Genomic DNA, 24,059 nt, shown 5'->3' on the forward strand with positions numbered 1-24,059 from the left:
CTGCATGTTTGCTCTACCAATTTCCCATTGCAGTTTCTGCTCCCAGTAGAAGTCATCATCAGAACAATACACTGGCACTTAGATACTGCCTTGTTAAGAAATCTAGAGTAACTGGAAGTCATATTAATAATATTTAAATGCAGTACATGCCTATTTAAAGTTTGAATACATATCATTAGAAAACGGCATAAATTAACCCAACCTAATTCCCTGGGATGCATGAAGATCTAAACAACCCTAAGCCTGATGTTCTCTTTTACCACCCACTTGAATAAACAAAACAAACCAAAACATGCTGGGGTTAGTTTAGGTTGCAAACGGCAACAAGATCCGCATTCAGTCCCTGGGCCTAAAAGCAGTTTACTCCCCAGTGCAGCGCAGATCGTGCCACAGCCCCCTGCTGCGGCCATGCACCATGCCAGGAGGCAGCCTGCCCGCTGTGTCCCCCCCCCCCAGCACCACAAAATGTCCCTGGGCAGGCCAGGGGACACGCACTGGTGCTGTCACCAGGTCCCCTGGCAGGGCCAGCGCCTGTGGTAGCAGGGGGCAAACTGTTTTTCCAGCAACCCCCCCGCTGGGAGCCCCCCGATCCTGCAGCCCAGCGCTGTCAACAGCGTGCCCTTTGTTGTGTGCGCGCACGGCTTGCTGGTTGTTTTGGGTCTTGGTTGTTTTATTTCAAGGAGAATTCGAGTTTTAAATGAGTAATCTGTTTTCGAGTGATTTCTCCACGCTGGCTCCACCCTGCACTGTAAACTAGACATTACCTTATACAAGAATGAATCCGCTGCATTCCTCCGTCTCGCTGCCGTGCAGCACATTTCCTACCCTCGCAGCCCAACCAACAGCAGCACACGCTCCCCCACCCCTTCCCCCTCTGTCGTTTTCTTTTTCTTTCCCTTTTTTTTTTTTTTTTTTTTTTTTTTTTTTTTTTTTTCTTCACCGCCTCACTGTGTTTTTGTGTAAATGATCTCACATGACTCAACAAATCCATCTGCCTGGAGCAGGCCGAGTTTGGAGCCTTCCCAGGAGGGAGGAGAAGAATTGCTTTGTGGAAAGGACCTGGAGCTTTGCCCTTTCTCTGGCTCAAATTACCCGCCTGTCAGGCCTGACGGATTTGGCTAAAAATAAAAGGAAGCGGGCCGTGAAAAGGAGATGAATGAGCTCAGCAGTTCCTTAGATAACATGGGCCCGGTGTTGCCCAAAGCTCCCGGCGCAGGAACTTCAAATGCCGGGCATGTAAGCGCAGGGCCGCAGCCGAGGTGAACTTGGCCGCTGCGGGGAGAAAAGCAAAACCCAACCGTACGCCGCTGGAAATAACTGGATTAAAGGCACGCACGCAGAACAGGAAAGCTGCCTGCTGTAGGTTTTAGGCTTGTAAAATGCCAGATTTACGGCGTTTCCACGGTGAGCAGGGTCTGGGGGCTGTGGCGGGGGGACGTGGCGGAGCCACGTATGATGTCAGCCTGCCGGCCGCGCCAGCGCCGCGCGGAAAGTCATCTGCGCGGATGTGTGCCCAGCGCCCGCAGTGGGTATTAAGCACTTAGTTTGGCAATGTAATGACACACTGTAACAATCTGTAATGCGAGGCAGTCAGCAAAGCCCTGGCTCTTCGAGCTATTCCTCCTAACCATTAACCATATGTTTGGCTCCGCCGCCACCCGAGCGAGCGGGTGTTCCAGCGCACCATCTGGTTTCTATCCACACAGGCAACTGCAAAGCACACAGCATTTCCCCCCGGAGCCGCATGTTCCTCCCGGCTGCCCCTCTCCCTCCTCCCTCTCCACCAGGCCCCCCGCTCCCCATCTTTCTCCTTCGCCCATCTCAATGTCAGCCTCACCTCCCGCCATGCCACCCTGGCCCTGGTGCTCGAAACCACACATGGCCCCATCAAAAATGCATCCGAAGAGTGGAGACAGCACAGCGTATGGCCCTACGTGTGTCCCAAGCACATATGCTGGGATGGCATCGCCCAGCGTTGACGCCTGATGCGCATGTTACAAAATGGCGCACCCCAGAGCTGCCATGGCGCTCATCGCATCTCGCATGCACACACCGCTCAGTTTGGGCGACATCGACACCAACCCAACACTGCAGGTGGACATCAAGAATGAGCCCATTGAGTGGAGGACATTAGCAACCTGTCTCTTGCCCTGAAATGGGGCTTTCTAGGCCCGTCTGGTTTCAGTCCCCCAGCCCACCAAATCCAGAAAAAAAAAAAAGAAAAAATGAAAAAAAAAAAGAAAGAGGAATGGAATGAGAAAGAACTGAAGAAAAAGGAATGAAAATATTTACTTTCCCTCTGGTAACTAAACAAGCTTTTTCTCTAACTATAAAAAAGCTTTCAAGTGTTGTGTTTTAGAGGACCTTGTACCATATGTTTGCTTTATGATTCTATGAATTCTAACTACTATTTATGTTTTTAAAGCACTTCCATCCTTCTGTTTATTTCTGAAGTCACCTATGGGAGATCAGCAGTAATTTTCCTCCCAGGTTGGCCAATTTAAGATTAATCATGACCTAATGCAAGCATTCAGGGATGCAAGCAATAGGATATTCAGCAAATCCCACACTTGCTCCTTTAAAATAAGTTTATACTCTGCAATGAGTCACACATACAGTGTTTATCCAAGTAACCAGTGCTACAAGAGAAAAAAAGTCCATTACATTTGCGAACACATACACATCGCAGCTGTAAGCACACAACTGCTTACGCCAGGACTCATTTCTATGACTGGATATTGATTTTTCAATAATGTGTCATTATACTGATGTTGATACAGCAACTATCTTCCTGGAGTATGCAATTTAATATTAAAAAGAAGCTGGCTCGAGGAAATATCAAATCCACACCCATTCACATACTATTTAAATGTCTTGGTCACAAATACGGCAACGCAAAGCTGCAATTGCATTTCTTTCCCACCTAGCACCTAACGAAGAAAAAGGAATCATCAGTTAAAAATAGTTCAGTATAAGGCAACCAGCTCTGCTGACCTGCTCCTTGATAAAATAGTGCAGCACTTCTTCAGTTTGTGCTGAAAACTAAAAGCCTACATCGACACAGATGCATGGTTTTCCATCTCCTCATACCTGTGAGAAATCAGTGCATGAAAGAGCCACTGTAAACCCTTATCCTGGAATCAAATACACATGGGGAAAACCCTTCTGCTTGTGAAAAGCCTGATGACTTCACCAGGACTGCCTAAGAAGTGTGAGAGTAGGATCCGCTTGGATGCTTTCCTGCTGAGCCTACTGTAGGGAACCTGCTTTTAGCAGGGGTTTGGACTCGATCTCCAGAGGTTCCTTCCAACCTCTATGATTTCTGTGATTTTCTGATCTGGCACCACTCATGAACGCCATTGCAATTAGCACTGTAAATGCCCCCCTCTCCAGCTTCCCCTGTCCCTCAGGAAAATAATTACATGATTAAAAACAGAAGATGCATTTTAGCCAGCAACTTACATTTTTGATAAAACCAGGTCTGAACATATCAGTAGCATTATTTAAACATCACACATTGGGATTCCTACAATTCTTCAACAAGAAATTGTCTTCATTCACACAAAATAAATAGTGGTAGTCCTCTACAGCAATGATCTAGGCATGGGTCCTTCAGCAGGTAATGATCTGCTCTGATCCCGAAATCTTTTAAAATGGGGAATTCAAAGGAGATAGTCATAGATTCAACATTTTACAGTCTGAAGGGACAGATAATCATTTGACCTTCTTCCATAGAAACAGGCCTGGAGCTTCCCTTCTACTTCCACGCAGTTGTGAGTGGCTGAATAAGAGCCTCTCTCTCAGGGTAAAAAAAAAAAAAAAAACAAACCAAAACAAAACAAAGCAAAACACTAACACAGAAAACTAAAAAGAACAAGCTCAGTTTTAACAGCCTGACATAATGAAGGAATATGCCCCAGCAACATTGTCCTATTCACCAATCACCCTTGCCGCCAGAACACTCGCGCCCGCTTGCGTGGTCGGAATTAATTTAGGAGCGGGCCATCGGGTCTCACTATACCTTGTCACCTTCCTGTGCCGTTCAGTCTCTGACAAAGGGCCACTGTCAACCTGAAATCTAGCCAGTTTTTAAAGCATAATAAAAAGTGGTGTCACATTATTACCTGAATCCACCGAGTCCTCCAGCCAACAATGATGTTTCTGCAATCACATTTTCCTGTTTTTAAAAACTTCTCTCTTGCCTCATCGCTCTGTGTGAAAACCAACACAAAAGAGAAAATTGATTAACTGCAGAAGATCATCTATTATTTGTATTAAAGCAGTTAGACTTCCCAGCAGACATTTAGGTCTTTTTTTTTTTTTTTTTTTCCTGCTGAGTGTCATGAAGATATTAAACAAGAAAAAGTCCTTTCTCCAAAATTCCTCATTGACCGACCAGCAGCAGAGAGCAGCTTGGAGGGGGCAGCCTAGAAAGGATAGCAGATTGCCTGCAGAGCTGTGCAAGGGAACTCAGCTCCCTGAGCCCAAATCCTGCACCCCAGGATGAAAGCCCAGCAGATACTCAGTACCACCAAAAGCAGACATATGGGGGAAGAGGGAGCTGCTTCTACATTTCTTTCAGTTTCAGCAGTAAATACATGCCACTAATAACCACAGCAGCAAAGTAAAAATACTACTTGCAAAATTACATCAACAGTAAATTACTTAACTGTACCGTTTCCCTGAACTGTGCACCTACAACATTATCTAGGTAGTGACTTGGCTTAAAATTCTCAAAAGGGTCTTTTTGTGCCTGTGCTTGCTCCCTGCTTCACAGATTACTAGCTTTATGTTTCAGCGTCAAACCCTCCCACCAATACACCGATGAACCGTAATGGACACTTAAGAAATTTCCATGCTTAAACAAGGGAGAAAAAAGGCCATATGGTAGAAACCCAAATCAAGATACAGCCTCATAAAAAAACTACCGGCCTCTCTGAGTCGCCTGAAGACACATCATACGTGAAGAAAAAATGCGACTGGATTTTCGGTGCTGGAAATGCCATTAACGTCAATATTTCATCGCTTTCTCTGAAAGCAAACAAAACAAATGCCTTCACTTCAGGAAATGCAACTCAACCATCTGCACTTGATCCCTTGCCTACCTCCACAAGGACAAATGAAGTAGATGCAGCCACACAGCACAGGCAGGATACAGTTGTGATACCCCTCCTGCCATATCGGGGGGCTCAAGTGTTTGGCATATTCTGTCCATGGGCGACATGGATATCTGCCAGAGAGAGCTTTGTTGCAAGGTTTTGGTCACAGCGGTCCGATTGAGCCATTTCAAAAAAAAACAAAACACGGTGTCTGGAAAAACTCAACACTTTCTGGCAACCGCTGCAACAGAGATTTTAACCCTGGGACTAGCACTGAGAGGAACTGGGCTTTTCCATGGAAAGTGAACTTTAGTGTCCACAACAAAAATCTGACTGAATCTGGCCAATTTGCAAGCTTTCCAAAAAACAAAAGAAAGCAAAAAACAAAGCAAACAAACAAAAAAAGAAACAACCACAAGTGTGAAAAGATTTGCAACTTCCCGAGCGAGGTCAGGGCTGACCCCTGTGCTTGCTCCAGGCGACCTCCCTGCCACAGCCCCGGCAGCCTGGAGCCACTGAAGCTAAAGGCAGAGCAGCCAAAAGCTGGGCCACGGGAAGGAGGAGAAAAATACACCAGAGCAAGAAACTTCACTAGACAGGGATGGGAAATTGGAGATTGGATGGGGAGAGAGTGATGAGCTGGTTAGGTGCAGAGGGCTGCAGGATGTCATGCAGTGGCTATGAATCCTGTTTGCATCGATACAATGCCAACTGATGCCATTTGCCACTGGTGTTTGCTTCTTGTGGTTTTTCTTTGGTGTAGCAAAGCTAGGTTGTGAGAAGAAACACTGATGGGTGGAAGCATTGAAAAGAAGTGTTATGGGTTGCTGCTGCTTGCAGCATCCCCCTTCGTGCATCCCCTGCTGTGCTCGGTGCACTGGACGTACCTGAGCCGTGCATCAGTGCCATGGTATAAAAGCACAGGAAAATGCTGGCATTTGCTGGGGCTGAATGTGGCAGCCACCCCTCAGCTCCCTGCTGTCCCTCTGCCTGCTTGGGCAGATGAGCTGAGCCCCAGAGAGCTGCCACGTGGCCGCAGTGCAGGGCACTCGAGTCATCTCAACCCAGCATCTGCCAAGTGGCCGCTAATGGCGAGCTCCTAACCAACCTGAAACCCTGGCTTCTCTCAAGTAAAACTAAAGAACTCTCACAGCAAAAGCAAAAGTGAAGTGTATTTCCAGTATGTGAAATATTATGTGGCACTCAGACTTCTCCGTGGCCAGGCTGTGAGATCCTCAAGATCCTTTGTCCTCTATTTTAGCTCTTCCCGTAAAAAAAAAAATAGCAGCAACGCTTCCCAAGCCATTTGTCAAACCCTCGAGCGTGACAGCGATAAACGGGAAAGTTGGTGAGGAAATTACTAACTCCTTCAGTAGGACTGGAGTGGTGTGCAATAAATAAAGCCAGGGGCCAAAGGCGGAACAGCAGGAAGAAGCCACGACGCTGAAGAGCTCGCTCACTATGCGCCGAGAGCTCCGCGTTCAGCAAAGAGAGAGGGACGTGATCACAAAGTCACAGGCTGACCGTGCGTTCCCGAGGCACACACCAGGGCTGCGCAAATCATTTTTATATCTGGGTGATTCACACCGTGACCTTACTTGTAATATTTCCATGTGTTTGTGTATGAAAATAAAATGCACAGCAGATAGCTGAAGTGGCCCTAGATATTATGCTGGGTTAGGCATTCACAGCCTGTAGCTCTACAGTCAACCCAATGCACAATGCAGGAGGACGGTTCTTAAAGGTAAATAATTCAGGGCTCGAATTCTTTAAGGTAAATAATTTAGGGCTCTAATGAACTTGCCGACTGCAAACAGGGAGCTGCACTGCTCGGAGCCCTCCGAACTGCCCTACATGCAATCCTCGGGAGTGCAGAGCAGACACCGTCAGCAAACACATGCCTCAAATATTCCTGGCTGTAGCAACAAGGGCTCGCTCGCTCTCAAACAAAAGGAATCTCGGCTGGGAAAAGGCGGCTATGCAGATCGGTTCCCGTGCTCTGTAGTGTGTCTGCGAGCTGGAGAAAAGGAGGTGCGATTTAAGAACCATCACTCGGGCAAACAGTGAGGTGGCCTGCGAAGCCATGTAATTGGCCCATGCTACTATCGTACTGAAGCGTCAAAAAAGCCCTTCAAGGATAGCCAACATAGCAGTTTGGTCTAGAGGTACTAAAAACACAGGTGACTATGGGTGAGGCTGTAAGCTCACTGCTATATATGATATTCATTAGGTTAAAGATACCAGACAAACCCCCAACTCCTCCTCACTCCACAGCTTCTCTTCCCCGTCCTCATACAAAATTGGCTGTCGCCAACTGCTTTTGTCAACACCCGGGAATTTCTGTGCATTCATACAGCAAAAAAGCATTTCAGGTGGGCAAACTCCATCAACAATCTATGGGACCAGTCCTCACCAACTCTTAAATCACCAGCAAGTCCCAGCCTTCATCCACTACTACCAAGGACTCATTCACCAACAGCAACTATTCCTGAGAGAAACCCTATTAAAATGGGGAAATGGCAAATTGTCAGTTATGCAATAACCATTGTTGCTACAGCAACTTTTGGGGATTTTTTTTTTTCACATGTGCAGAAAACAGCACGTAAATAAGACCCTACAGTTCCCTCACACCCTCTGACGAGAAAGGCATGAAACAAAACATGGAGCAAGACCCCTGCGGGCCACCTCGCTGCCAAGACAGGAGCGCGGCAGGGCAACCTCCCCGCAGAGCAGCCATCGGGGCTGCTTCTGTTCTCACTCTGTACCCAAAGGAGATGCGATCTCGGCGCCAGCAGAGATCTGGGTCACCCCGCCGTAGATGAGGAAGCTGGAGTTATCCCAGCACGATCTTCGAGGTAGCGTTCCCAAAAGGGGAAGCAAATCTGCGGTGAGGTTGCCTCCGATGAGATCCTGGGTGTGAAACGAAAACAACCCCTGGCGGTTTCTTTGCTCCCTGGCGATATCATCCGACTGAAAAACACACTGCACGATGTAAACCACTTTGCAAGAAGAGTTTGTTGTAAATACTCGAGTTGCAGCCTCTGAAGAGCTGGGAAGTGCAGCTCAGCTGCCAAAGTCTACCTCCTGAATGCCAGGCTGGAAGTACTTGTTGGCCTATCCCCTGCTTCAACAATGAAAACCCAGACACGGAACAAGAAAGCAAGCATGAATGACAATGAGTTATTAGTTTTTAAGCCTATGATATTTGTGAACAATAGCTGTGCTGAGCCTCTACGCAATCTGGTAGTTGATACCTATCCAGGAACAGAACTGAAAACCAAAACAGCCTTCAAATCTCTGCTAACTGAAGTTTCTGTGATCTGTAATCTTTATGCCATTTCCTTGTTTATGTCTCATGATACCGGAGTTCAGCTTTTGGAGCAACACAACTGAAGAACCTAGAAAGTGAAATGTGATATTATTTACGAAATCAGAGAGCCCGCCGCTAGCAAGAATTCGTACACACACACACGTCCAAATCCTGCTCCTCAGTCAAACACCCACTCTTGAAATCCTGTACCAACCAGATCAGCAAATGTGCACATGCTTGCACTCTTGCAGAAACAATAGTCTCTTTCAGTCCATACAATCTTCTAAAGAAACAGGCTGAAACGTCATGGGAAAAGTTAGGAAATATCTGCAGAAAACAGTTCACAAGATGAAAGGCATAACGAGGCTTTTAAATTGTACGAAGCACATGACATGGAGGAGAAATTCAGCTTTGCCACCTATCCTCTCCTCCAAAAGGCCTTTTTGTTTTTTTAATTTTTGCAAAACGTTCAGGATGGAAAAGGGGCCTGACAGCCCTTTAGAAAATAACAAACTCCAGAGGTGGGATGGCTCCCTTGTAACAGGAGCGCTTCAGGCAGCACTCAGCTTGCAGAGCTGCACAGATCTCGCTGTTGATACCCGCTCCCCTCACATCTCCCACTGACGTCAGGAGTTTTCAGCCCTTTTTGCAGGCAGGATGAGAGGCAGGATGAGTCCTCCTGCCCCAAGCACACGGCTCGCCTCCCGTCACTCCCACCCTGCGCTGCTCTGCCGCTGCAGAGGGCACAGCTCTGCTTTTTAATTAATCCAGCACAAGTTTTGAGCTGCCGTGGGGCTAAGGAACATGACAGTATGTTCTCTGTCTTTAAACACCAGGGCAGGAGAGCCTACAGAGAGGAAAGGAAAACTCCCTGCCATAAGGGTGGGGAATTGAGGACCGACAAGAAGCTGCAGTGGTGCCACTCCTGACCCCTCCAAATTTCACCTCCAGAAGACTCAAATATAAGAAAGTGAAGCAGCAGGGAACTGGGGCACGGCAGCTGGCTGTCAGTAGCTATGGTTGGGAACATCCCTCACAAGTCACCGTGGAGCCGCACCATCCAGCCTGTACTCCACGCCGCAGGTCCCAAAAAAGCTACCACAACAAAACTTCCCCCACTGCCAGAAGCAGTGCTCCCTGAGATTTAAAACAAATCCAGCTCTACAAATCCTGGTTTCTCCTCTGAAAAGGAAGCGGTCGCTCCCATATCGCAGCCCATTTTCTATGCATGCACTCACACCACCCATTATATTTTAATCATCTGGCATGCATCTTCCTATGGGATCGCTCACGTTAAGGAAAACACCGACTCGTATTCTGCAAAAACACCACGACAGGGTAATAGCAGCGACTGTGGCTTGAACCTTTGCCTTGCATGGAGCAGACAGTGTAACTGCTGCCTTTCCCAGCCCTCACAGCTGTCCCCTAAACTTGCTCTCACTCTCTGCAGGATTTAAGCAATTAATCTAAAACCGACTGTACATATTTTTCGAGCCGTAGGAGTAAATCAAAGTATTATTTGATGCATCTGATTATACAGACACCATATGAGAATGTGAGAGCTGATCAGACAAGCATACAAGTTGCTTTTTCGTTTCACAGCTCCTAGAGTCAAAGAGGGTGTGCAGGACCCTGATATATACCAGATGTTTTAAAGTAAGGTGGAAAAACTGGTGCGGACACATTTGTCCATGGTGAAAGCTTCCTGACAGCTACCAACTGGCTGTGCCTTAGCGCACAGCCTAGCTTTGCCTATGAAAGATTAAAAGCCTAATGGAACGGGAATAGTCACGGCTTTTATGCAGACATATAATCCTGCTCTCAATCCTGCTCGGTTTTCCCGAAAATAAATTTGACAGCTCTGTCTGTATGATGCGAGAAATCCTCAAAACAGAGCCCATTTCATTAACTATATTCTTGGGACTATTTAAGACAAATGGATTATTTTAAAGAAGCAAGTTTGGGCTGGAGCTCATCTGTGGTTTTACCAAGTTCCACACTGAACCAAGGAAATGAAAGCATTTTTTCACTTGTTTTTGTAGCATGTCTTGAGTCAGTTTCATTCAGGTTTTATTTTTTTTTTTTCAGAATTTGTGTTTGGATTAAGAAAAAAGCAGCTTTCACCTCAGCTCACAGAGCCCTCAGTCACTGCCTTCCCTGCAGTACAAGAACATACGAAGACGTCAACTCTCTGTCTTGAAAAGCCAATTTTCATCTTGTCATTACAATACTGGAGATTGGAGATTGTTTGCTTTTCTTAAAATAAAAAAAGGCCAAAGTTATCATAAAGAAAAAAAAAATTAAGAACAGTGCTGTTTCTCAGGAACAGGAATATGCATGTATCTGTTACTGTGGTCCCTTGGGTGAAGCTCAACGCAGAGAGCTGAAGTCTTTCCATGGCCTCTGGATGAACTCTAGAGAGTTCAAAATATTGCAAAAGGTGGACACTGATGTCCCTGACATCAGGGCATGTGGGTGCATGAAGGGAGGACGCCTGCATTAGCCACACAGCCCCGTCTGATAGCATACACCCACGGGAGCTTTCAGACCCTGCAGCAATAGGAACTGTATAAAGAGGAGCAAGACTTTGGTAACGATCCTGCTCATGACACTTTAGCTCCTATTTCCATAAGCCATGCTGGTTCAAAGAACACCACGGGATGCGCGTGAAAGGAAAAGGAGCATCCTGGGCCAGGGACAAGTACATCCACACTCCGGAGGAGCAAGCCGAGAGCTCGTGTCTCGCACGTCTCCCACATCCATCCTGAAGCAAGTTCTTCACTGAGCGTTGACTCACTTCTTTTTCTACATAGCATTTTCAATCATAAAAGGAAAATTTGGAGATTTAACTGGGGCACGAAAGGTGACAGGACATGTAGCTCACAATCCAGTTGACTAGTATTTATATCTTTTTATTTTAAGCATTTACTTGTGCACACCCTTCTTTCAGCCAGTCTCAAGATCTGCACCGACATTAGGCATTCCTGCATGGGACCGTGAAAAATAATCCTTTGCCATTAAGCACACGCTTTCTTCCTTACTGCTCTGGGAGAACACCAACCCATGGACCTCATGTCTTCCAAGTACCACCTCCTGCCTCCTACGAGTCCTTCAGTCACTGGTCCAGCTGCACCTCCCTTCCCTTTGAGCCATCAGTTAAGACTGCTGGGTCTGATCTCCACGTCCCTGGCTATCAGTGTCTTCAAGGACAAATGTTTGGATGCTATTAGCCCTATGAGAAAACATGCATTTAGTCCATACGCAAGGGCTCCTGAAACACAGCTGTTAGGCACAAATCTCAGTTTCTGAAATTTTCCTTTTGTTGCCTCATGATCTTCACTACATCCCAGTAGAAACCGGAGTCCCCACAGGTGTAGTCTTCATGCTTCCAGCTGCATCTAACGCTGGCTAGTCAACCAGATGCAAGATGTTGCACCGACCTGACGTTTCACTTCAAAGTCTCAACAATTTTCTCTTACTTCTAGGACTAGGTGCTTGTGGTTTGGATTACCACTGGGGAAATAGAAACTCACAGCCAACACCTGAGATTGCTTCCCAACTCTGCTGGGCTGCCCTCAAAAGAAAAACAACCAGAAGAAGACATAGACAAGAAATGGCTTAAATCAGACACCAAGAAAATACTCTGTACTAAGCAAAGAATTAAGTGAAATTAATTGAAATAAAGGCTGCCCCCCCCCCAAAAAAAAAAAAAAAAAAAATTACCTTTTTAATCTTAAGAGCAAGCTCTCTAAGAAATAGCTCTGACCAAGAAGTCCTGGCCACTGAATTTAATCATGCAGGCACTGACTTCATGCCATTGTTATCTTCCAGACAGCCCATTCCAGCTAAGACGTCTTTAATATTTCCAGCAGAATCCATAGACTGAAACTCCATTTTTTAAGTATAGTCATGCAAGGAAAAAGAAACAACTCACCAATGAAGAACAAAAATACCAGATCAATGTGCACACAGTCCTAGAAATATAACTCTAATCTGTCACTTGTGAAGGAATCTCTCAAAGAAATGTTTATGTTAAAATTTAAAGTTATGTTCAACATTAATCTTAAGGAATTTTACAACAGAACATACCAATTTAAAAAGGATTCTATAGTTTTAATGAATTCCTAGAACCCATAGACGGGAATTAAATGGGGGTGGGGGGGACCCACAGTGTTGGCTAGACATATTTCAATATTTGTTACCATAGAAACAAGCCAGAAGATTTAGGTTTTGGAGTTATCCTTGCTATAAAATATTAAACTTCTTACAGTTTTTGCATATGTATATTATGGCAAGAACACTGTCAATCCTGATAAAACCCAAAGCATCTTAATTATTTAACAGGGTTTTAGTGTGTGTGGTTTTGTTTTTTTTTTAAGAATATCTTTTTTTTTTTTGAATATCTTTTTTTTTTTTTCCTTAATAGACTGTATTTTAAAATCTTCCAGTACTTCCAGAATACCAGAGACACTTCTGGTTGACAGAATAATATACAGAAGATGCACAGGGAATAAGGACTTATTTTACTATGATGCTGTGGAGAAGTTGTAGATAAAAGTAACAGAATTGTATTCTAATAAAGAAGATTCAAGAATAATGATAAAAATTATACCAATCAGCAACTCCGATAATTTTACTAGCTAAAAATACATTAAATGTTATATTCCATTTGAAAAACAGTTCATACTTCAAGTTTTTTTCATTTATTTTTAAGCCCAACCAATAGAGAAATGCTAACATGCGGAATTTAAGTGATCGAGATAACATCTTGACACTTCAGTGATATCAAGCACTTCTGGCAGATGCCTGAGAAATGAAACACATGCATTGTCCTTTCATGCTTCAAAAGAGTATCAACAGTTTTATTCATTTCAGAGTCCCCGGCACGCGAAAGATCAGCAAATTCACACCAAAACGGGGGACAGATGTTTGCTCGAGCATGCTCCTTCAAAGGGGAAGGAGAAAACCTGTGTTCAGACAGTTCAGGTGGTGCTGCGGACTGACAGCTCAGCCTGCTGCCCCGATGACTCCTGACTGCCACGAGTTTGGCCGTGAGCTCAGAAGACCAACACTCGTGCAAGCCCGAGCTCAGAGCCGCTGGGACTGGATGTGCATGGGTGACACTGACCCTGATTTTGCAGCCAGAAGCGGTTCCATGTAGCAGCTCTCACTTTCGGTTTGGATTCAAGAAAATCTGTTTACTGGAGGCTCGACACGAGGCTTCCACATGAGGAAAAAAAATGAAAAACATGCGAGTAAAAGCCATAAACCACACAGTTGTTTCAATACTATATTCCTGCACTGAAGGGAACCAGGAAAAACACCAACAGAAGCAAAGCAAACCAGAACAAAGAAGAAAGCTGAGCGAGACTGAAACACCCTCTTCTTCCAAGAATTAAACAATGGTTTTTATGAAGTGTAAAGATAAGCAGTGGGACTACCATTTCCTAATGCTTCTGAGGTCAGCCCTCTCGCACAGGTTCTCAAATAGCCAATTAAATGTATGCAGTGCTCATTAAGCTTTTCTACTCAAGTGCACACCATCATCTTAAAAAAGCCCAATAGCTTAAGCCTCTTAAAAAAATGGAAAAACTTATTCTTGAAGGGTTGCAAGACAACCCCTTTAACTAATGGAAAATCTTCAACACTTAGAGGAAAATGGTAAAACATCTTAATTTCAAATGAGTAAGAATTTAAATGTCACTTCCTGCATGTTACATTGATTTGAAGAACCTTGCATTTTTGTTTTCTTTGGTGTGGTTAACGGTGGAATCTTTTTAGAATACATTTCTATGGTATTTACTGTTGCATGTTTATGTTCTGCAACTGTTTTGCATAATTCTGAATACAAGAAAAGCAGAAAGAGATTTTTCTTCTGTGAAGAAAGAGAGAGATCTAAAAAGAAGCAGACGACTGGAGCTTTCAAAGAAAGAAAGACTGGAAAAAAACTATCCCAACACTCAAGGGAAAAACGCTCAATTTCCTTTCCCTGACAGCTGCAGCGAGGTACAATGAATTTATTTTATCTGAGCAGTTACGTACACATGTTAAATGCAGAGCAGCGTTATGTACTATAGCGAATTTACCAACACGGGTCCACAAAGGGCACCACTATCAACGTGCAGTTGAGAGGTGGGAAGTTCTTCAGATGTCTGAGCAAGTCATGGAATGACAGGAGATGCATGCAGCAGATGCTGTCAAAGAGATGGCATGTAATACATCCATGCAAATGCAGACCTGCGGACCCCCCTGGATGCTGGACCCCTCTTATAGGCTCTCTGGGCCAGCTTTGTCACTTAGTGAATGGTACCACAAGACTCATTTTCCATTCCTATCGCAGGTATCAACAATACACATCCCCCCTCAGCATTCTCACAGAGTGTTTTTAACTCAGGGTTTGGTCTGAAGAATCACTTAAGAAACACAATGCAGCTTTTATAAAGTTTTCTGTAGAATTAATATATAAAAGTAAAATAAAGCAGCAACGATTATACATATGCATTGTAGGTATATCTTGGAACAAAGGAGCTATCATTCAATCAGATCGCTCATCTGATAGATACCTCTCCGGTGCTTTGTCAAAAAACAAGAAACGCATGCACAGAGTGATGGCTTTTAAATCATTTGACAAGAGCCTCGCTGACTTGAGTGACAGCTTGCACCACTGGTGCAGATGGCTTTGGTTGCCCTCCTGTGATGACAGGCTTGTTCCTAACCAGCTCCAACTCCGGATCCCAAAAATGAGGGGCAGGCAGCAAACCCCTTGCATCGGTGGTCCTGAGCATGAGGATGGTGCACTCCAGTTTTGGTTAACACCTGAGCATGCGTGTGCCTCTTGAATTCTCAGGGCTCTAGTTGGTCTCCTTGAAATGTATGCTTTAGGAAATACATGGGGAGGATAAAAACATTCTGCTTCTCTGTCTCGTGACACAGGCAGAAGATTAATCTAAACCAAATAAAAATTCAGTGTGCATAAAAGAAAACACTTTCTACACAACATGCAAATTACCCACTAGTAACACATTCCACTTTCTATCACGGAGGCCAAGAGTTCGGTTGGCTTCAAAAAGGGCCTGGATGAGAGTTTCCTACCTCAGCAAAATTTTGGAAGAGAACATAAAACATTTCATGCTTCACCCACTGATTAAGGGAGAGAGCTGAGACCATCACAGACTGTAAGGATGTTGTATTTGCCCTTCAAGGTGGGGCAGGAATACTGCTTTTTCCTCTGGAGCATCTCATTGCTGGTCACCAAAATAAAGACACGAAATTGTGGTATGTGGGCAGGAATCTGAACGGCATAGCAATACATACAACTTTTCTATTATTGGAAGATTAAAATGCAAGAGAGTTGATGAATGGGAAGAACTAAATATAGAAGGAAAAAATAAGCAAAATGATTAATTGCTAGGAAATGGAACTGCTGGTTTATGGAAGAGAAAATTAGCAAGATTTAGGAAACGGGAGAGAATAAGCAGTGCCCGAGCTGCAGGGCTGGACCATCTGGAGTGCAGGAGGCACGGCAGCGCAGCATGCGCACCCCAAAGCTCAGCTCTCCGCTTCCCCTCCTCGTGGCCCCTGTGTGTGCAGAGGCTGGAAATCACTGGCTTTAAAACAACAAGCTGCAACCAGTTGTAAATAATATCCTATAATCTAAAACAAAAGAAACTGGTCTCTTCGCTCAGTGGAACACTTCTATGTAGTCTCTCAGTAGGCTGGTAGTGTCATGCTCATATCCTGGTACTGCAGAGTTTTTCAGAAATTTCTAAAAATGTTGGCTGCTTTCATTTATTTTAAGAAGTGATAAACAGGAAGGGAAATTTCAGACTGTTTTTGGATATTTATATTCAGTTTTTAGGACACGGTATTTCAACAGTGTCCCATGCTTCTAGTCCTACGTGTCTTTGTTCGGCAGTCACTAAGATAATCAAAGTCTTTTGCTGTTGACACACAACCAACAGCCACCTCAAAGCAGCACAAACCCAAGCAATAATGCAGCACCCGAAACTCTATTATGATCAGCCGTTTGCTATTGTGGAGAATGATAATACATAAGGAAAAAAAAAAGATATGCTGTGAAGCTGTAAAAGCACTTCACGTTTTAGCATAACACCTGCTTGATTTTTTTTTTTTTTTTTTTTTACTTGATGCCATTTTTAAATCACTTACAAAAATACTTTTTTCAGTTAAAAAAAAAAAAAAGAGATACAACCGACTACATCCTCTTTGGGTTACGCTCATGAATGAGCTATTGTCTGCATTAGAAACAAGCACCTGGATCAATTCATGGGTATCCAGCGAAGCCCGTTCATTTCCTTTCAAAACAATGATTTACAAGAGACACCATCCCATCCCCAGTGGTAAACACAAAACCTCCAGGGCCACGCACAAGATGCGTACCCAGGGGTACAGTTGGCTGGAAGTTGCTGGAGGAGCCGACTTCTGGTGGAGCCCAAGTCCCCAACGTGACACAGGGCAGGAGCCTGCTCCCTCCCCAAAGAGGGTGGTTAAGATACCCAGGCAAATACTTTCCATACTTTTCCAAAGGTCTATTATGAAATACTGCACCGAAGACTCCTTTAAAACAACTTTATGTTATCTTTGACAGATCTGACATTTCCTCACATGAGGCTTTATGTAGGATCATCCCCATGATGGCTAAGTACTGACTGTGGAGGGTAAAGAGCAGGATCTGGATTCTCACAGAAAGCAAATCGGGGAACAAGTAGTCTGAGGCTGTGCGGAAGCATCTGTACGCTTCTATTTGAGCACAAACTTCTTATTCAAAACCAAAACAACAAGCCAACAATTCAGCAGGGACACTTCCCACCTTTTCTTTCACCTGCTCTGGCTCCCATGCCTCCTAGGCAGAATTTTCCAACCCTCTGCTTCCTGAAGGATAAGACCAGAAGAAACATCACGGTGTCACTCACACAGCCCAGGGGGCTTTAAGCTCTTTGTGAAGGCTTAGAGCCATCGCACCACCATCCACACAGCCTCCTTGTGCCTGTCACTCCAACCTCCCAGGACATCACAACTTCTAAATTTTCACGGGTCACTCCCCTTCTGTCCTCCAGAAGGAGCTTTCTTTTGAACACAAGGACACCCAGCACTGTGTTTCAGAAGGACTCCAGCAGCTCCACTGAAGGAAGGTCTGCAAAAACTTCAGAGTCTGGGTTTAAGCAATTCATCGCCTCGATGCATTTTTCTTGCTGAGCTCCAGGTTTACTCACTAGCCTTTTGAAGGGCACCTCCTAATTCGTCTTGAGTAAACAGAGGATTTTTTTCCCCTCTGCAAAGGCTAAGATCTAGGGGAATGGGCAGGTCATCTGCTGTGAGAAAATGCTACATGAAGAGCAATAATAAATATTTTTGATAACCTGATATATATAATAAACAACAAGAAATAAAGCATTCTCAGTGCAATGCTGTGGGCTATAATATAGTATGTTTTCCACTGAGTAGTGCTGTACAGTCTTCCTATAAGCTAAACGAACTCCTGTATTTGATTTTATGGGAATCTGTTGTTCTAAGCAAAATATATAAGGCTAGAAGGTTTACTTCAGCTACCAGGCATTTAAATGAAACTGAGAAGACAAATAAGACCAGGCCCAACACATTTCAGAAAAGGGCAGCTATAACAGTAATTAAGCTAAAGTGGCCAAGAGAAAATTGGAATCACTTAACATATAATATTCAAAAAATAATAATTAAATCCATACTGAAAATTCAACACAGCGTTCACACAAAAGGATGTGGTGATGAAAAGCTGGTATTTTGCGTGATCAGCAACAAGATATTTCAAACTCAGACATCCAAGCACTGGAGGCTGGAAATGCCGTATTGTGAGGAGCTGCTTGCAGAACAGCAGCACTGGTGGTATAGATAGGGGGGACAGGGCACAGGTGCCTGTGCATCACCTGCACCACCAGGGGAGGAGGTAACAGCTACACACAGGCCTTGAACTTTGCCCATGAGGCAAGAACATCTATGTGCTGCCAGCCTGATGGGTACTTAGGGCCTTGGTACTAACAGGCTTATTTCAGACACCTAAAGGAACACCCCTAAAGAAACACCTCTTGGTAAAACCAGGAGGGCCACAATCTGCACAACCAGCAGAAACCCAGTGCCTCACCAGGAAACCCTGGTTGTACTGAGGAGCTAACTTCACCACTTCAGGCTTGGTTTGTCCCAAGTGGACACCAATGCCGGCCTCTCTCCTGGCACCCCGAGGTCACCCTCCCTGCTGGCACACTTCAAAATGGGGCATCGTGGTCCAGTTCCCCTCTGTCCCCAGACTGGCACCATCCTCTCAGGATCCCAGAAGGCACACGCACAGCCAGAATTCAGTCCTAATTCCAGGTCCACCAGTTTACTTCTACCACGGCATGCAGGAACAAATCAGATGGATAGATAGGTTTTATGTGGGCTCTAGAAACCAAACTTTACTTGGGGAAGTACCAGACACAAGCGTAGCCAGACAAAACAGCAGTTGCCTACACGCTCTGTCCTTTCTGTTGATGCAGAGCAGGATATGGTAGGAACTCTTGGACACCAGCAGTCCAGAAAAACTGAGGTTATCTTCTACACTAGGGATTGCTGCCTGACCTTCACACCCTACTTCTCACCGCAACAAGGCCCTGGGCCTGAAGGAGCCTGTTTGCTATAGAAGCACACCCACAGTCCCTCTCTGGATTGACCCAATTGCTGACACATTCTCCCAGACTATCTCCAAATTGGTAGCTTAAAAGGTGCAGCATCAGCTCTGATTCATCTGAAGGAAACAGCATTACTCCCTATAGACACATACAGCCACCCTGGCTTCCAATGCTCTTTCCCCAAAAGGGCTTCCAGTTGAAAGGGTCCTTTCCATCAGCAAGGACCCTGCTATGACACCCTTGGACCTAGCAGCCTCATGGTAACTCCCAGTTGTCTACCTAGCTGTAAGGCATCAACCTTCTTCCAGTAGAGCTGTGCCCTGGCCAGAACCCTGCCTCTTCTCACAGATAGTGAGAGAAAATTCCCTGTTTGTGCTAAAAGGGGAAAAAGTAGGGAGTTTGCCAAGCACTTTCAAAGGAGACAGTAAGAAGCCTGATGATAATGACATGCCAGGATTTTGTGTCTCAACTTTAGGTGCAGCTTCAAGGGGACAAAGACATCATCCGCACCATCACAGATGTAGATGCTGAGAGCCTATTCCTTTGTTTTTCTCCTATGTTAATATTTCAAGAGAATTATATTTATTTATTTTTTTAATGAATTGTCATGGGCTTTGAAGTACTTCCACACTTAGTGTGGGGACCTGGAAAACTCCAGTGAAAATGGCTGATGAATTTCACATTTTTCTTTCGTTGTTCGTGTGTTTGATGTTCACACTTTGAGACCTGCAAATGTTGGAATGTGATTGCTGTTCCTGCATGATAAAGGCTTTTTCTATTGCAGCCCTGAAATACCGCACGGGTTATACACAACATGCACAGCTCTATTATTTTATTATATCTAGCCCACAAAGTTGTTACTTGTAGAAAATCAATTCCCACATGCTAGTTATTACATAACATTATTTTAATTTGCACAAAGAAAAAGTGTATTCTCCCTGGACTTACAAAATTATATTTTAATATTACAGCCTTTCATCTTCTTTGGAGGGATAAAGAATGTCAAAAAAATAAAAAAAATAAGCAGGCGACCAGGACTAACAGGAAGGTAACTAAGCCCTTGAGGAAAGAAACGTGCTCAGCAAAGTGGAAAGAGGCAGGGGAGCATTTACGTTACTAATTCTGCAAAGTGATGATAATCTGTCCCGAACAAGGTTTTGAACTCACCCAGAAGCAGGCACTAACAAAATTTGGGCTGATCACACTAAGCAGAGAGGCTTTCCCTTCCTGGCAGGCTTTTCAGAAGATGCCCGTGCCACCAGGGCACTGAAGGGAGGACACGAAGCTGTGTGTACACCCACACCAGTGCTCGCCCTGCAAGCCTGACACGTGCAGATCGCAGATGCAGTTCATTTCTTGTAAGCTGATTAAAGCCCACAGGTTACTGACTGTATTTACTGAGATGCCCTGGGTACCTCACCTCCGCCTGTTTTGCTCTGTTTGCCTTTATGAGCAGGCTGCAGCTGCCTCAGAAGAGCCAGACAGACCCCTCTGTCTCCTGTGCCCCTGTGGCTGCTGCTGGGCTTCCCTCCACCTCCACAGCCCCACGCAGGCCCTCCTGGCCCTTCCCTCGCTGGGTGTGAGGCTCTCTCTCTCCAGAAGCACTGCAGTGCCTCCTCCCTTCCCACCTTCACCATAGCAGTCGTGCATCACTCCGCCCTGTACACTGCCTCTCCTCTCTGAGGCTATCTGCAGGAGTAACTAACTACGCCTTTCGAAGCCCCGGGAAGGCCTGTATCCTCAATTCACACGTACAGAAGGGGTAAAGAAGTTCAGCCCGTTTCTTTCAGGAGATCCCAAAAGATTGTGCCCAGCGTTGGTGAGCACTCTGCATATGCTCTTGGGCAATACAGGGTAACCTACCAAATAAACCTAACAAGCAGGCACTGAATGTTTATGATGTATTTGTTTATGTGACACACAAAAAATGTACTCTGGGCAATATCTCTTGGTATGTTCATTGCTCTGCATGCTTGCGTGTGCATGCTTGTGGCTGTATTCTCTAATCTCCACATTCATTTCAAAGAACTGACTGGAGGCAAGAGAAGCAATACATGCAGCCTTGTTAGCTTCCTTTAGAAATGTTTGCATGGACCGTATGGGGCCACACTTCAGTCTCTCAGCCTTACTGCTACACAAAAAACGTAGGAGAAGAGGAGCTTGAGAACACCATTTGCGGCCAAAAGGCAGCTGGCTGCAGAGCCCTACTGCCTTGCCCAGACATCTCCTGGGCACGAGCTCCCTAGTCCATCGCCAGCGTCACCACTGGACATCCCATGGATTACTCGCCCTTGGGGCTTTTAACACGCGTGGTCATTATGTAAGCTTGTATGATCCAACACGTGGATTCCTAGAAATGATGGGCTCCCTGGACTTAACCCAGAGGATCAGCGAGAGCTTTGACTGAACGCTGCTGCTCATTTGGCCATATCCTGTTTGGGTGCTTAACAGGGATGACCCTGCACTTCTAGGAGGTCTGAGAGCTCAGTGGAATCGATTAATTAACACATTGCTGACTACACCCGCATTGCTGTTGCAGGAGAATAATCTCCAGTACCAACACTAGTAGATATTATCCAGATGGAATATAAAAGTTACTTTAAAAAGACACAAACCTTTTAAAACTACTTCAGAATGCTAAGATTCTAAAGTGACTGAAATAAATGCTATCTGCTAACAACAACATTGAAAGTGGGTGGCAATCCTGGTTCTAGCACACTTAAGCTTCGCATCAGAACAAAACTATCATAAATTGGTTAAAAACCACAGCGATATGCAGTAGACACCCACGTATGTTATCCTGGTGCCCAAGAACAAACGATATGTGTATAATATATCTCAGTATGCACAATAAATTATCCCTGTTCAGAATAATGCGAAGTACTTAAAATCTTAAAAAAAAAAAAAAAAAAAAAAAGTCTAATGCATTTGGAAAAAAAGCTGTAAGCCTCTGTTGGACACATACTCATTCCTCTACATTCTTTATAAAATTGGTATTGTTTAATAAAACATTCTTTGGATATATAGCAAAAGATCAACAAGAGATCATCAAATGAGAATATATAAATGAAAGCATATTTATAACTATGATGTCCTCCAGTTCTTTTCCCTGTATTCTTATTGCAATACATATGCTGAAAAAGGAAACAAACATTGCTTATAAATATGATACATGGACACACAAATACCACCTGAAACACAAACTATTAAGCTGCTATATCTGGACTCCGAGTAACAGTGATTCCTCTGGGTATTCCCAGTAACTGCAGTAACAGGAAGCTAACCAAACAAAATCACCTTGTTCAGTAGCAACTGTGCTCAAAGGCAATAAATAATATGACAATGAAAGAGTGGCACTTTATAGAAATTTTCTCTCTTGTTTTTGGCAAAGAACGAAGTGCCATCTGACTCCTTCGCTGTAGCTCCAAAATACACTTATTCTGTCTGACAAACTAATCTGATTTCCAATCTGAAGTTTGCTTTACCATGGTCTGCAGAACTGTGCAGATGCGTCTCCCATGAAAAATGAAATCCAGCTCGCTGTTGACAGGTAGCTAGTAATCCCAAAAGCGAGAACTGCAGACCCTCTGCAGTTTAGAAAATTATGCTTTCCTGCTATAACCTGAATATCAGTTCTGACAAAGCCCTACGTGAAAACACACACCTTTTCTTCAGAAAGAAAGCTCTGCAGGCTCTACCCAGCAGACACACCAGAGCAGCCTCCCACCTGCTGAGAAAGGGAATCTGCTCTCACCTGTGCTGCAGATTTGCAGTGCATCAGTTGCTTCCATTAGTAGTGATGAAGGACCCTTCAGCAGAAGGTGCAAACAAACTAACAGCTACCACCCTCCTTCATTATTTGCTTTCCTTCTGTAAAACATACTCTAGCAGGTGATGCTGCCGCTAAATTTCTCAGCATTTTAACAACCTGGAAACACACCAGCATAATAAGTGGAGGTGAAATGCCATTTCAAAATGTCAGTTTCCCTGGGGTTACTTTTGCCACAGAGAAAACTTCACTATGTAAAAAATAATACTCCACTTCAGTGTTTGGAACTAAACACTTGGACTAAACAGTGGAAATAAACTTGGACAGGAAAAAGCGAATCTTCCAGTGTATGAAGGGAATTGATTATTGGCTTGTGTACTCCCAAATTCTCCTCTGGTTAAACAAGACATTCAAGACAGAACATAGACAAAAAACAGACACATACTGGGACAAAGAAGCAAAAGAAAGAAAAAGGAAGCTTTTAAAGAGACTGTATTAAATGCACATATAAACTCCTTTCTCAAAGCCTGACTACTATGGTATGATATTTCCTAGAAAATGCCCTACAATGTATTTTTTACAGATAGCTCGAAAGTTGCTAACATACTTGCAAATCCATTTGCCTGCATTCATTTTCTCACATTTAGCAGATAATTTCCATAACATCCTTGAAAAGACAAGAATTCTAGACATTATTAATGATCACATAATGTATTTCCTATCTATAGTCATCTGAGGCTGAACTTCCCATAGTACACACTGCATTCTGCAGGCTGACGAGCCAGCTTTCAGATAAACATGCCTGCTTAAATATCAAGTATTAACACCCTATGGCAATCCGAGTCCATGAACAGTGACTCAACGCAATTATTCTGAGTGTAACAATAAGTGGGCAGTCATGCGGATTTGTAAGTTATTGGTTTAAGCATGAAATTAAACAAGCAAGAAAAATTAATCAAAACTATTCAATTTTAGACCAGACTGGGCACAAAATATGAGTAAGTATTATAAACATGAGATAATCTCATTTAAAGAGACTGTGTAACACATAGGTTTTACAAATATTTACAGACATTAATCTTGTTAAGTTGATTTCCAGAGTTTTATTCAGTAACAGGATTGATTGGCTGGAGAAACAGAGGCTCCTACAAAAAAATAGCTGAAAGCTCTATTTTTGTCAGAATGATGGATTCTTTTCTTAAGTAACTTGTTTTGTTGCCTTT

The 24,059-nt window shown here is 44.2% G+C and overlaps 1 protein-coding gene across 2 annotated transcripts in view; it reads right to left on the minus strand.

Moving 5' to 3' along the window:
- The window catches only part of BACH2 (BTB domain and CNC homolog 2), a 190,039-nt gene that overhangs the window by 144,730 nt on the left and 21,250 nt on the right, over positions 1 to 24,059 (minus strand). For both annotated transcript variants that reach the window (XM_084514370.1, XM_084514368.1), the window contains exon 2: positions 4,125 to 4,211. The gene's annotated coding sequence lies outside the window, so the exon portion shown is untranslated. The remainder of the gene's footprint in view (positions 1 to 4,124; positions 4,212 to 24,059) is intronic.

Source organism: Aythya ferina, assembly GCF_964211825.1.
Source record: "Aythya ferina genome assembly, chromosome: 3".
In the NCBI taxonomy this organism is placed as follows: Eukaryota; Metazoa; Chordata; class Aves; order Anseriformes; family Anatidae; genus Aythya; species Aythya ferina.